General features: G+C 41.9%; 1 protein-coding gene and 1 long non-coding RNA gene across 7 annotated transcripts in view; one reads left to right on the top strand and one right to left on the bottom strand.

Moving 5' to 3' along the window:
- The window catches only part of CTDSPL2 (CTD small phosphatase like 2), a 106,988-nt gene extending 106,543 nt beyond the window's left edge, over nucleotides 1-445 (bottom strand). For 2 of the 4 annotated variants that reach the window (XM_021009309.2, XM_021009312.2), the window contains exon 1: nucleotides 354-445. The gene's annotated coding sequence lies outside the window, so the exon portion shown is untranslated. The remainder of the gene's footprint in view (nucleotides 1-353) is intronic. The other 2 variants (XM_021009311.2, XM_021009310.2) reach the window with 2 other exon arrangements.
- Nucleotides 446-566: 121 nt separating this feature from the next.
- LOC110223670 (uncharacterized) overlaps nucleotides 567-13,095 on the top strand; it is a 36,115-nt gene continuing 23,586 nt past the window's right edge. The window contains exon 1 of one of the 3 annotated variants that reach the window (XR_013485412.1): nucleotides 567-781. This is a non-coding gene — a long non-coding RNA (uncharacterized LOC110223670). Of the gene's footprint in view, nucleotides 782-1,080; nucleotides 1,399-13,095 lie in introns of those variants that run through there. The other 2 variants (XR_002328758.2, XR_013485415.1) reach the window with 2 other exon arrangements.

Here is a 13,095-nt window from a genome sequence, read left to right as displayed (position 1 = left end):
CCCTCACCTCTCTAAGGCCTAGAGGAGCAACCAGGGCTGGGGCTCCAAGAGGTGAAGGAGCCGGAACATTACACATTTCTCCCCGTCAAACAACAACACAGGCCGCAGCCCGGGGGACTGCAGCTGGCGGGAACCGAGCTTCCCTACCCGATCCCCGGGGGGAAAGTCCAGAAGCAAGCGGCTCCACACACACCGGAGGCACGAGGCACTAAAGCGCCTGCCTACGGAGGCTCCGGAGCCGCAGCGGGACCCGGGTGAGAGGGGGAGGAGACCCCGGCAGGAAGGGCCCTGGAAGAGGCGGAGGGCAGAGGCTGGGGGCGGCGGCGGCGGCCGTTCCCGGGGAGGGGGATTACCTGACTGTGACGGTAGAAAAGTGTCCTCGGACTCCGGCGGCGGTCCCGGCTGCGCACCGTGTGGTGTCTCTCCCGCTTCCCCCGCAACAGCAGCAGTAGCAGCAGCAGCAACAGCAGCTCCCTCAGCCAGTCGCCATTTCCCGCCTACCGACCTGCTGCACCGCACGGACAGAGACCCGGATGGAGAGCGGCCTCTCCGCGCAGGCGCCTTGGCTCCCTCCTCCCCCTCCCGCCACAATTCCGCGAGGTGGGGGGAAGGGTTGGGAGAGGCCGCAGCAGCTGAGGAGACTCCGGTTTCCGTGACGGGAATCAGGAACTACTACCTCTGGAAGGAAACGGCCTAAGTTCCTGACAGCAGTTGGCCGGAGGGCCCTAGGACCAGAGGGAGCGGCAGGAGTACAGAACCTACGACGGGCAGAGGGATATTTGTACGTTAGGGGCCTCCGTAGCCGGCTGTGTTTTGGTCGCGGGGGGAGTAGGGAGTAGAGCGTTGGGGGCGAGGGGGCGGGGACCGGGAAGACGGTTTTTCCTCCCGCTGGTAACGGAACTGCTGGGGCGGGGAGGGCAGGAGAGGAGAAGGAGAACGCGCCCTCGCCCTGGGGGCGGGGCTTAGAAGAACGTCGCGCGCCGTGGCCGAGTGGCTTCCAAGCGTGCCCACGAGCCGGGAGGTGGGACCAGAGTAGCCCCGCGGGGGTGGCGCGCTTCGGGGGCGGGGCCGGCGCCTGGCGCGCGGAAGGAGGGCACGGGGTTGGAGTGTTCGAGTGTGTAGGTCTGGCGCAGGCCGGCGGCCGAGGGCTATTGGCTCGGTTTGAGGCTGTCTTTGCGGCGGGGCCTTTGACGTCCGTCCCGCCCGGCTGCAGAGGCGTCATAATTGCTTTGGGGATTCGTTCTTGGTTTATCCGCGAAGCTGCCCTCCCTCCTTCCCTCTTGTGCCTGGGCTCAGTCGGGCGCCCGCCGAGATCGCGCGCCCCACCCCGCTCCCTGCCTCGCCACCACCTGCCTACCTGATGCTCAACTTGCACCCATTCCACAGTCAATCACCCGGGTAAATCTGTCTCCTGTCCCCCATCTAGGGCACTTTTGGAGTCCCACACTCTTGTACATGTGCAAATACTGAGTTTTGCAAAGCTTTGCTGACTGTATCAACCGGAACGACGCGAACACTTTGCGCGCATATATATATATATATATATATAATATATATATATATATATATAAGCTAATAAGCTAATAGGATGCTTTCTTTTACATCTATTATTTCGTTAGAACCTTGCAACAAGCCCCACGGGGAGTCAAGATCAGTTGGGAATCGGTCTCCTCCTGAGCGTCCTACACTGACGGACCCAGCCAGCTCTGTCAGTCAGTTTGATCCTTAAAGCCTTACATTGATTAGAAAACAAATGCTTCGCCAAGAAACCCTCAGTGTGCCCATGGCATTTATTGAGAGCTTGCTGTTTGGGTAATCCTTGCTTAACAGAAGAGAGTCGGGAGATCACAGACTGACAGAACCCTGGTGATGATTCCAGAAATCAATGGGGAAGTGCAGCGTGATCTAGTGGAAAGATTTGTTAGGTATAGGACCTGAGTTTGAATACTAGGTCTAATACTTAGGCAAGTCACAGTGTCTCTGTCTCTCTCTGTCTCTGTCTGTCTGTCTCTCTCTCTCTCTCTCTCTCTCTCTCTCTCTCTCTCTCTCTCTCTCTCTCTCTCTCTCTCTCTGTCTCTCTCTCTCTCTTTTTCTCTCTTTCTCGAATTATGTAAAAATTGCTTTATGTAGAGATCTGCTGAACAGTCCACTTAACGTAAAGTGAGTACTGTCCATATATGCTCTTGGGGAATAGGGCAGATGTAAATATTAATTATTTTTTAATCAGTTAATTTGGTCAATGAAGTTAGCCAAGCAATTAATTTTTTGAAAGATATAATAGCAGTCAAGTACTAGGCCATAACAGCAAGTGAACGTAACAACTTTTCAGCAGGAGAAATGTTTGTTTCCGTGTGTAGATTACTTAGGACACGCCATGTGAAAACGAACAAAAAATTAGTTTTCTCTGATTTCAACTTGGCTGAAAGTTTTCAATACAGATATATTCCCCTTATTTTTTTTTTATATGACTGCTAATAGCTGATGAACCTTAGTTTCCTATTCATGTTTGGATATTTTTAAATTGTATTTTTATACAAGTGTGAGAAACAGCAAGATCAGTCTGGCTGAACCATAGAATACCAGAGGGAGAATAATATCTAAAAAAGCTGGAAAGAGAGGCTGAGGACAGTTTTTGAAGGGCTTTAAATGCCAAACAGAGGAGTTTATATTTGATCCTCAAGTTAATAATGAACCATAGAGTTTACTGAGTGGAGAGGTGGCTGGGGAAAGTATGTGATATGATTAGACCTGCATTTTAGGAAAAATCACTTTGGCAGGGATCTGGAGAATGGATCAGAGTTGGGTGGGGAAACTGGAGACCAGTTAGGAGGTCACTGCAATAGTCCAGGCAAGAGGTGGTAGCCCTGTGAGTGGAGTAAAGGGGACTGGTTGGAGAGACATCGCGATTTGTCAGCTGCCTAGATATAGATATGATATAGATAGTGAAAATGAGTGGAGGATGACAAGGAGATCTTAAATATGAGTGACTGAAATAATGGTGGATTATGGAGGTAGAGTTGGAAGGGATCATTCAGGGCATCTAATCCAGCCCTTTATGAAGAAATTGCAGCCCAGAGAAGTTAAGTAACTTGCCCTTTATCATATAGGGAATATTAGGGGCAGGATTTGAACCCACATCCTCAGAATTCAGAGCTGATATTCTTTTCATTTACTATGCTGCTGGTGCTGCCCTCAACAGACATATAGGTAAGTTCAGACAGAAGAGGGAAGTGTCTTGGGGGAAAGATGTAACCTATCCACGACTACTCAGCCTGTGTGACTCACTCTTTTCCATCCAAAATAAAAATGGAGTTGGGGTGGGGTTCTTACTTGCCACTGCCCCAGAGTTTAGAGCCTGTGCTACTAGATTATGGGGGCTATTGGGGGAAGGGAGAAAAAGGAGGAAGATCTATGGGAGAGCAAGAAGTTTTCCCATGGCACAGCCTCAGCTACTGCAAGTGGATGCCTGAGTCGTGGTTAGATTATAATTGCCCTCAGGGCAGAATGAAGAAGGGTGAATTCAAGAACTCTTGTGCAGTTTAGGAAGTGGGGAACGTCCAGGGAGAATGGGTGAAGGGATAGGCGTGGTTGTGTTAGAGATAAACCCCACAACTGACTGTCAAAGGGAGGATAGAATGCCCAGCTCATTTTCCCATCTTGGGATTGGTTAATGGTGTGATCAACTCTTTGGTTTCATGCTGTAATCCCCTTTGGAGATATGCAAACACTATGATGTGTGAATATAATAAAATATTACTGTGCTTTAAGAAACATTGAATATGAAGAAATCATAGACTCCATGGAAGATTTCACAGGACTGGATGCAATAAAGTGAACCAGAAAAACATGGGCACGACAACAGTATAAATGGAAAGAACAACAAAAAGATGAAGCTGAATGCTGTGTAATTATAATTAATCTTGAAATGGGGAAATTCATCTTCCCTTTTTTGCAGTTTTTAGCGGCTATGGACTTAGAATGCTGCATATAACTTTCAAGCTCAGTTGATGTATTGAATTGTTTTTTCCCTACTTTTTTTTTTAATTTCTGTCATAAGGGATGGTGTCCTGGGTCAGTGAGGTAGAAGAAAGATAAATTTGGAAATGAAAGTCAAGTAAAAAACAGAAGCTAGGGGTAGGGACTGTGATGTTATTGATATAGTGAAGGGGAGTGTGAAGGGAAGTAATTTATAATAAGCCTGGAAAGGTAGGTTGGAGATGAATGATGAAGGGCTTTATATGGAGTTCTTATATGTTTGTACTTAAATCCTCAATGATTGACTTATTTTAGAGACAATAGGAAACCATTGGAGTTTATTGAATAAGGAAGTAATAGGTTCACACTTGTCCTTAAGAAAATCACCTTGTCAATTTTGTGGAGGATTGAAGAGAAGAGACATGAGGAAGGAAGACTTATAGTCTAGGAGGGAGTTGATGGGGCCTGAACTGGGATGGTGTTGTGGGAACAGAGAGAAGCTAATGCATGTGAGGCATGTTGTGGAGGTAATATCAACAAGACTTGTTGAGTAATTGAGTATGTGTTATAAGGGAGAGGAGTTGAGGATGACTTGGGGGTTTTCAACTTGGGTGACTAGAAAGATGGTGGTGATCTTACAAAAGGAGATTCGTTTTTGAAAAGAGTAGGTTTTAGGGAAAGATAATTTTGTTAGGCATATATATATATATATATACATATATATATATATATATATATATATGTTTTGAGATGCCATTGGAATATCAAGTTAGAAATATCCAGTAGGCAGCTTTAAGATTGGTGCTCCAGAGAGACTAGGGCTTCATAGATATATGTATATATGTGTGTATATACATACATAGATATAGATATATTTTACAGAGAACTCATGTAAGGAAGGCAGTCATATGGTGGTCAGACGAAGGGATACAAAGATACTCTCAAGGTCTTTCTGAAGAACTTTAGAATCAATTGCATGACATGAGAGATGCTGGCAAAGAACCACCCAGCATGGCGTGCCTGCATCAAAGAAGGTGGTATGCTCTATGAGTGAAGCAGAATTTCAGTAGCTTAAAAGGAATTTGAGATATACAGATTTAGAGACATCTCCACTCCAAATGTTCATATGGATTATTTGTACCCAGCTGTGGTATAGCATTCCAAGTTGGTATTGGTCTAATCAGCCACAGTCAGAGACACTATACCTTGACTCCAACATAGTGATGTCATTTTGCTCTTCTTTGAGAACAAAGGATAACCAACTATATATGTGCATATGTACATATATGTATGTATAAACACACATATATATCTTTAAGTCTGGAGCATAAAGTTGATCATTAAATCCATAGGAGCTGATGAGGTCACCAAGAAAGTTTATATTCAAGTTTAAACATGTTTGTCTTGTTTTATTTTGGTTTTCTTTGGTTTGGCAGTTGGGGTTAAGTGACTTGCCCACAGTCACACAGCTAGGGAGCGTTAAGTGTCTGAGGCCTGATTTGAACTGAGGTCCTTCCTCCTGACTTCAGGTCCGGTGCTTTATCCACTGTGCTATCTAGCTGCCCCTAAACACACTTGTCAATCTGGTAACCCTGACAAAATAGAAAGGGAAATTAGTATGCCATAGGTATAGAATTCATGCTATCTCTAACCAGATTCATAGGGCAAAGCTCTGACATTAGAGGCTTTAAATGGTAATTGAGGAAAGAGACCTTTGGGTGGTCTTTTTGCACAGGGCAAATTTACATAAATTCAGTTTCTTCATCTGTAAAAGAGGATCCTATAGAAAGTACCTCTTAGGGGTGTTACAAGGATCAAATGAAATAAGTGCTATATTATCAAATCATAAAATATTGGCTAATGGGTCATAAATCCAAAGGCTGGTAGGAACATAAAGAATTGGATGAATGAACCTGGTTCTTCCTCCTCCTTCCATTTAAATAATATCTTATGATTTTGAGTTATACTAATTTGGAATAATATTAGGCTTATTAGACATGCTTTTCTCTGCACCCCATACACAAATGGGACCAAGCTCTGAGTTCTGAAAAAAAGTTCACTCTTTGTCTCATTCTTGGCTTTGCTTTCCCTCCTGATGTCAATGTGAATCTTACTTTTAGGGATGTAGTGAAGTAAAAGTGAATGGCCCATTAAATGTTAAATAATTTTGGGTCTGTACCTATAAATTAGACCTCTGGGCCTTCTGACAAAGCATGTAGAAAGCTTCTGGAATAGAGATTAACAGAATAACAGAATCTAAGAGTTTGGAGGGACCTCAGTGGTCTTTTAGCCCATACCTGGGTAGGAATTCCCTCTACAGCAACCCTGACAAGTGATCATACAACCTTTGCTTAAAGACCTTCGGTGAAGGGAAGCCCACTGCCTCCTAGGGCAGCCCATTCCACTTTGGAATTACTTCCAATTGTAAAGAAAGTGTTTCCTTATATTTGCATTAAAAACTCCGTTTCTACCTGTTGTTCCCAGTTCTGTCCTTTGAGGCCAAAGAGAACAAGTCTAATTCTTCTTGCATGTGACAGACCTTTAGGATATTTGTAGATGGCCATCATGTCCTCTCTAAGTGAGGCAGCATGGTACGATGGATGTAATGTTTGATTGAGAGTCAGAGTACCTGGGTCTGAATTCTGGGCAGGCCACTTGTGTGGCAAATCATTTAATAATCTATTTGTTAAATTTGTATATTTAACAATAGACAAATCATTTAAACTCTAGGGTCCTCAGTTTCCTCATTTATAAAAGTAAGGGGTTAGACTAAATGGTCTCTGTATTCCCTTCCAGGTCTAAACCTATGATTAAATGACCTGCTGTTAATCCAGGCTGGCTCACAGTGATAACATTTACTTCCTAAATGTACACACATTGTCCCTTTAATAACGTCAGAATTTTGTAAGGCATCCACATCAAGACTCTGGCCTATTGAGTCTTAAGAATCCGCTCTGTTGCCTTTTTTGAAAATCAGGAATTTTCCTATCATCAGACTTACAGCACCTCTCCTGTTCTTCACTTTTTGATCATCGACAGTGTCAGCAATTCTGTCGGCCAGTTTTTTTAGTACCTGAGATAGCATTTGTCTGGACCCAATGACTTAAACTCATTGAGGAAATCTATGGACTTTCTTAGGCAGCTAGATGGCACAGTGGATAGCACACTGGCCATGGAGTTCAAGTCCAGCTTCAGACACTAGCTGTGTGACCTTGGGCAAGTCATTTAACCCTGTTTGCCTCAGTTTCCTCATCTGTAAAATGAGATGGAGAAAGAAATGGCAAATCACTCCAGTGTCTTTGCCAAGAAAACCCCAAATGCGGTCATGGAGAGTTGGACATGACTGAAATAACTTGAAAACAGTGTTATAAACAACCTTCAGGACTGGCAGGATTGGGGAGTTAGCCTGGGACGGCTGCCATTTCCACTGCTTCCCCAGTTGCAAGCTAGCCTAGAGTCCAAATAACAGGATACAGCTCTTTTAGAGTGAAGGAAGAAATTCCTATATTCAATTTTCACAAGAATCGGGTGCACTCTCTCCCAAGAAGGAAGCACACTGAGCACAGAAGTGAAAGCGACCTTTATACTATTAATCTGGTCCCTTTACCCCTCCCTCCAAGACATGGATTGGTCCAAGTTACAATCAAAAGTTTCACAATTGGTTAGGTCCACAATTCCATATTCTAATTGGAGAAACCACAATCCAGGTTACAATTGGTGGAAATACAATCCTGATTCTTTAGTTAACATGCATGAGGTTCACTGAGCCTGAGTAGTGGCAGATTCTTGTGCCTGGACATCGACCCCCAACCTGCTTGGGCTAGTTTGGGCCTTGGGCTGCAAAAAAACAGGAACCCTGCTGTCAAGTTAACCTAGCTTAACTGGCCTGAGGAATGTCACTTCCTGCTCATTCTGGCATTCTGTTATGTGCATTATGTAGAAACAGCTATTCAGCACCTTTCCTGTTTTTTTCTTTGCAACCTATGTGGGAACCTACTAATTCAGCATTTCTCACAACAGCATGGACTTTCTCGCCACTTTCTTACTTGTCTTGGGTTTCAAGTCCTTATTAACCATTTTTGTTCTGTCTTTCCCAGTGCTGAGATTCTTCTCCTTAGTAATAGAAACAAAATGAGAATTTAATAGTCTAGCCCTTTCTCATTCTTTATCATTGTCCAGTTCATCTCGAACAAGAGTGTTCTTTGATCTTTAATTTACTGCTAGGTGGTGCAGTAGCTAGAATGCTGGTCCTGGAGTCCAGAAGATTCTGAGTTTAAATCTGCCCTCAGAGAATTTACTAGTGGGTGTGACCTTAGGCAAGTCAATTAACCTTTATCTGCCTCCCCATTTCCTCAACTGTAAAATGGGGATAATAATAATAATACCCACCTCCCTGGGTTGTTGTGAGGATAAAATGAGATATTACTGAAGTGTTTAGCACAGTTCCTGGCACATAATAGGTGCTGTATAAATGCTAGCTATTTTTTATTAGCTATTATCTTGCTCCCACCATAATCCAAAGAGTGTACTCCATTGCCCTTACTATATTCATCAATGGCTTCAGCTTGTGTGTTAAACTTTACCACTCAACACCATTCATTCAAGACCATGTATTCTTTTGAATTCATCCTACCTTTGCTTTCATCTCTATCCATAACATTTTTAAGGTCTAAATTGGTCACTAAGCTCAAAGTGTGTTCACATTAGTCTCTTCAGACAGCTCCCTCCCCCTTTTCTTTCACATTTGAATAAGTTATGTTTTCGTATTTTTGCTCTTCAACATATTTCATCCTTCTTGGACTAACTCCCCCTATAGAATTCTAGGTCATGGGATTCCATTTATTTTTTTTTTCTGAACTCTGCTCTCTCCAAATCTAAGGAACTTTCTCATTCCTTATCTATATTCCTATTTATATCTATCTATATCTGTATTCCTTATCATGAATGAAGGAATGAAGTTACTATGGGAACCAAGTCACATAGCTGGTAATTTGCCTTGTCATAAAAAACCAAGACTAGAACCTAGTTCTGCTGTATTTAGCTCAATTTATTTTATCCAGTATTTGTTGAATACCTCTTCCGTACAAGAGATTGTATGAAGTGCTATGGCGAATCCAAAGAAGACATGACCCATTGCATTTTCATGATCATTTTCATGAATGAATTTTGCCTATATGCTAGGCATTTGAGATGCACAGCTCCTTTCTCTGAACTGTCATTATGACTATAATCATTACAATTGCAATTTGCTTATTACCAAATGAAATCATATAGGTATTTCTTACTCCCTTACTATAGCATAATATAAATAATACTGAGCTTCTAGTCAGAAGACTTAAGTCCTAGTTCTCCCATTTACTAATCATGCTACTCTGGGTGTTATGTAAACCTTTAAGAATTTATCTTTAAGAGGAGGGTGTTAACGATGCCTTCTGATTATCAAATGAGATAATATATATTGATTCAGGGTTGTCCTACAACTTATCTTCTCTCCAAGAGACTTGCTCCAGGAAGTTGGCTTTGTCCTAGAATTCTACCTCCTCAGGTCCAGGAGGCCTGGCCTTGGAATTCCGCCTCTTGCTTGGAACCTTTCTGTTGTTCCAGTGCTAGACACATACTGTTATATTTGGATAAATATAATGGAGTTTTCCATTAATTTTAGCAGCTTCTTGGCTTGTCCTTCATAATCTGTCTTGACTACAGTCACATCCATGCCAGATAAGTGTAAAATTGAGGCAGAATTCTTTTCAAAAAGATTTCTGGTTTTTTCTTTGCAAGTTGTAGGGTTGAGAAGAAACTTGGTTAGGTAATCATATACTACAAAGTAGATGTAGCTGTATTCCTAGCCAAAATCCTGATTTGGATGAAGTTATTTAGAGTGGGCTTCAGCAGAGAGATGACCTTGGTATTGAAATATACCTCAACTGTTTTGCATTGTTGGGGGAGTAGGTCCAAAATCCTGTGAAGTAGCTGTGTTATTCAAATTTGCACTGCATATTTTCATTGAGCAGAAAGAATGAATTTGGATTCAAATAATTCAAACACTTGGGACCTGGCTGTAAGGTTAAAGATTTTTCAGGAATGGGGGACAGTATAAACACTTTAACAAGGAACAAATAGGGCATAACTAAAGGATAATGAGACTAGCCCAATTAATGGAGAGGAGATTATATGAGAGAAGAGTGAGAAATAAGGCTAGATAGTTAATATTCTTTAAAAGTTTTAAGGTTTACGTAGAACTTTCCTCAAAGCATCCCTGTGAAAGGAGTAAAGCAAATCATGTTTTCCCCATTCCATAGTTGGGAAAGTTGATGCTCCCAGAGGGTAAATGACTTGCTTAGGGTCACACAGCTGGTGGCACTGTTAAGACTTAAGTCTATGATGTGGGCTATAATGTCAAACCTAATGTTAGGACAAATTTATTGAGGAACTTGAATGATAAACTGAGATTTTCATTTTTACTCCAGTAGGCAGTAGGGAACCACTGAGGGGTTTGGGGCAGAGAGTGACATAAGATTGGTGTCTTAAAACGATTTATTGAATATCCTCCCCTGAAACCCTGTTCTAAAACCTACTTCAGTTGTGACACAGAGGATAACATAGTTCTCAAAGGCTTTGCCAGCACAGCACAGACTCAGTTAAATTTTACCAAAACTAACAGCTTTCATTGATATCGTACCTTAAGGTCTGTACAGCACTTTCCTTACAACAAAACCTGTGTGATAGGTAGGCTGGAGAAGCTGTACAATCAGTAGCAGATTGGCGTCTCTTTTTAAAGGACCAGTTTAGTGTGAAGAGGCTCATCACCAGAAATTAGGCCAACAGGCAATGCGTATTTTTGGGTATAGCAACTTATGAACACTATTTAAAAGGTACAGAGTTTCAGTCTGTGTCAATGGAGGGAATATCCACACTGATGAAGTAGTGGAGTCACATATTTGGTAGCACTAGTGTGGTAAAGAGGAGGAGAATAAAAGAACAGGAATAAACAATTATTAAGTACCTACTGCATGTGCCAGGTCTATGCTAAGCACTTTACAAATATTACCTCATACAACCCTGTGAGATAGATGCTATTATTACCTCCATTTTGCAGTTGAGGAAACTGAGGCAGGCAGAGGTTAAATGACTTGCTTAGGATCATACAGCTAGAAAATGTCTGAGGCTAGATTTGAACCCAGGTCTTCCCTAGTCCAGGCCCAGCAGTCTATCTACTATACTACCTGACAGAAAAAGCATTTAACAAGAAGCACACATTATATGCCATATAAATATTATTATTATTATTATTATTCCTTGAGGTTGTTGCAGTTCTAAGATATATGATTTTCTGTCTTTTAAGAATATGAGTTGGATTAGAGTAGACAGACTATGTGGACAAGACTAGGTCAAAAAAGCTATTATTTTAATAAAGGCAAGAGATGATAAGACTTGTGCTTAGGGTGGTGGATGTGCAATTAAAGAGAAAAGAATAAATGTAAGAGACATTAAAGAAAAAGAATCAAGAGGACTTGATCATATATTGGTCACTGAAGTCAAAGGAGAGGAAGAAGTCAATTTTTAATTTCCAGGTTTTAAGCCAGGAACACTGGAACCTCTGAAAGACTTGGTTAAATTAGAAATGGAAACTGGTTTGGGGGGGGAAATGAGTTCAAATTTTGATGTGTGGAGTTTCAGATTGATCCAAGTCATAACTTCCAGTAGGTAGATGGAAATACAGATTTAGGTATTATTAGCATAGAGATAAGATTTGAAACTGTAACTAGTTAACCATAAGTAGATAGATGGACAAAATGTCACACTGGAAATAGTTTTAGGTGTCACTAGCAGATTTAATATTTGAGACCATAAGCATGATAAACTCTCCTAAGGAGTTATTACTGGTAGAGGAAGAAAATCGGCGTCCTAAAGTCTGTGCCTGGAAGGGCACCGTTGCTGAAGACGGAAGAAAAGAGAAGACAAAAAAAGCAGAAAAGAACATCTTTAAGGAGGTCAGTTTCCAGAACTGAAAGATAAAACCTGAGATTGCTCAGAGGAAGCACATGGCTTACTGAAAGCAAGAATGATAAGCAAGGTTTGCTGTGACTCCCAAGCTCACAGACTCAGAGGCTTTTCAGTTCAACCTGTTTCTGAATAAAAGCCCCTTCCACCCATAGGTGAAGAGTAGTCATCAGCTTTTGCTTTGGAGACTCTCAGTGAGGGAAGAAACCACTACTTCTGAAGGTATCCCTCTTGACTTCCCTACAGTTCTAATTGTTAGGAAGATTATCCTTTCATCAAGCCTACACATCTCTTTGCCACTTACACCCATGGTTCATCATATTGCTTAGTGCCAAGCAAGCCTAGTTTTGTGGGGAGGGGGTGGTGAACAGTTCAGTGGTGCAGTGGATAGAGTGCTAGGCCTAGAATCAGGACCTGAGTTCAGATTTAACCCTCAGATATTTAAGCTGTGTGACCCTGGGAAAATCACATAACCTCATTTATAAAATGGGAATAATAACAGCACCTATCTCCCAGGGTTGTTTTGATGATCAAATGAGATAATTACAAATGCTTAGCACAGTGCCTTGCACATAGTAAGAGGTATATAACAGCTATGATTACAAGGTAATGGCAGAAGAAAAATATGGGCTTTCCCACTCCATAAATTGCTCCATTTAACTTTTTATCTTTTAAGGTCTTTCTCAAAGTCCATCTCCTTCATGAAACCTTTCCTTGATCATCTCAACCAGAAATGTCATTTCCCTCCTTACTGCATTTATCACCTCTACTTTTCATGAGGCACCCAGTATCCACTACCTTCTATTGTTATTTATATATATTATATATATATAAATTCATATACACATAGGTCTTCTTTACCGGATTATAAGTTCCTAAAAGCCAGGGAGCATATATGTATGTATCTTTATATTTTCCGTAGTCCCTTGCACAGTACTTTGCTTATAGGAATTTTTTTTTTCAGCCAAAGACAAGGTTTATTAAGGATCCGCCATATTAGCCAGACTCTTAAGGAGTCTGAACATTAGTGAGCTGTTGGCTAGATTGTAAGAATCTGAGCATCTTATTGGAGACAAGATGGACCTTATATACAGAAAAACTATGGGAGGGATCTAGGAG

This window comes from Phascolarctos cinereus, unplaced genomic scaffold, assembly GCF_003287225.1.
Source record: "Phascolarctos cinereus isolate Bilbo 61053 unplaced genomic scaffold, phaCin_HiC Scaffold_3;HRSCAF=262, whole genome shotgun sequence".
Taxonomy (NCBI): Eukaryota; Metazoa; Chordata; class Mammalia; order Diprotodontia; family Phascolarctidae; genus Phascolarctos; species Phascolarctos cinereus.
Note: the sequence above shows the minus strand (reverse complement) of the source record. Positions and strands in the feature narration are given on the sequence as shown.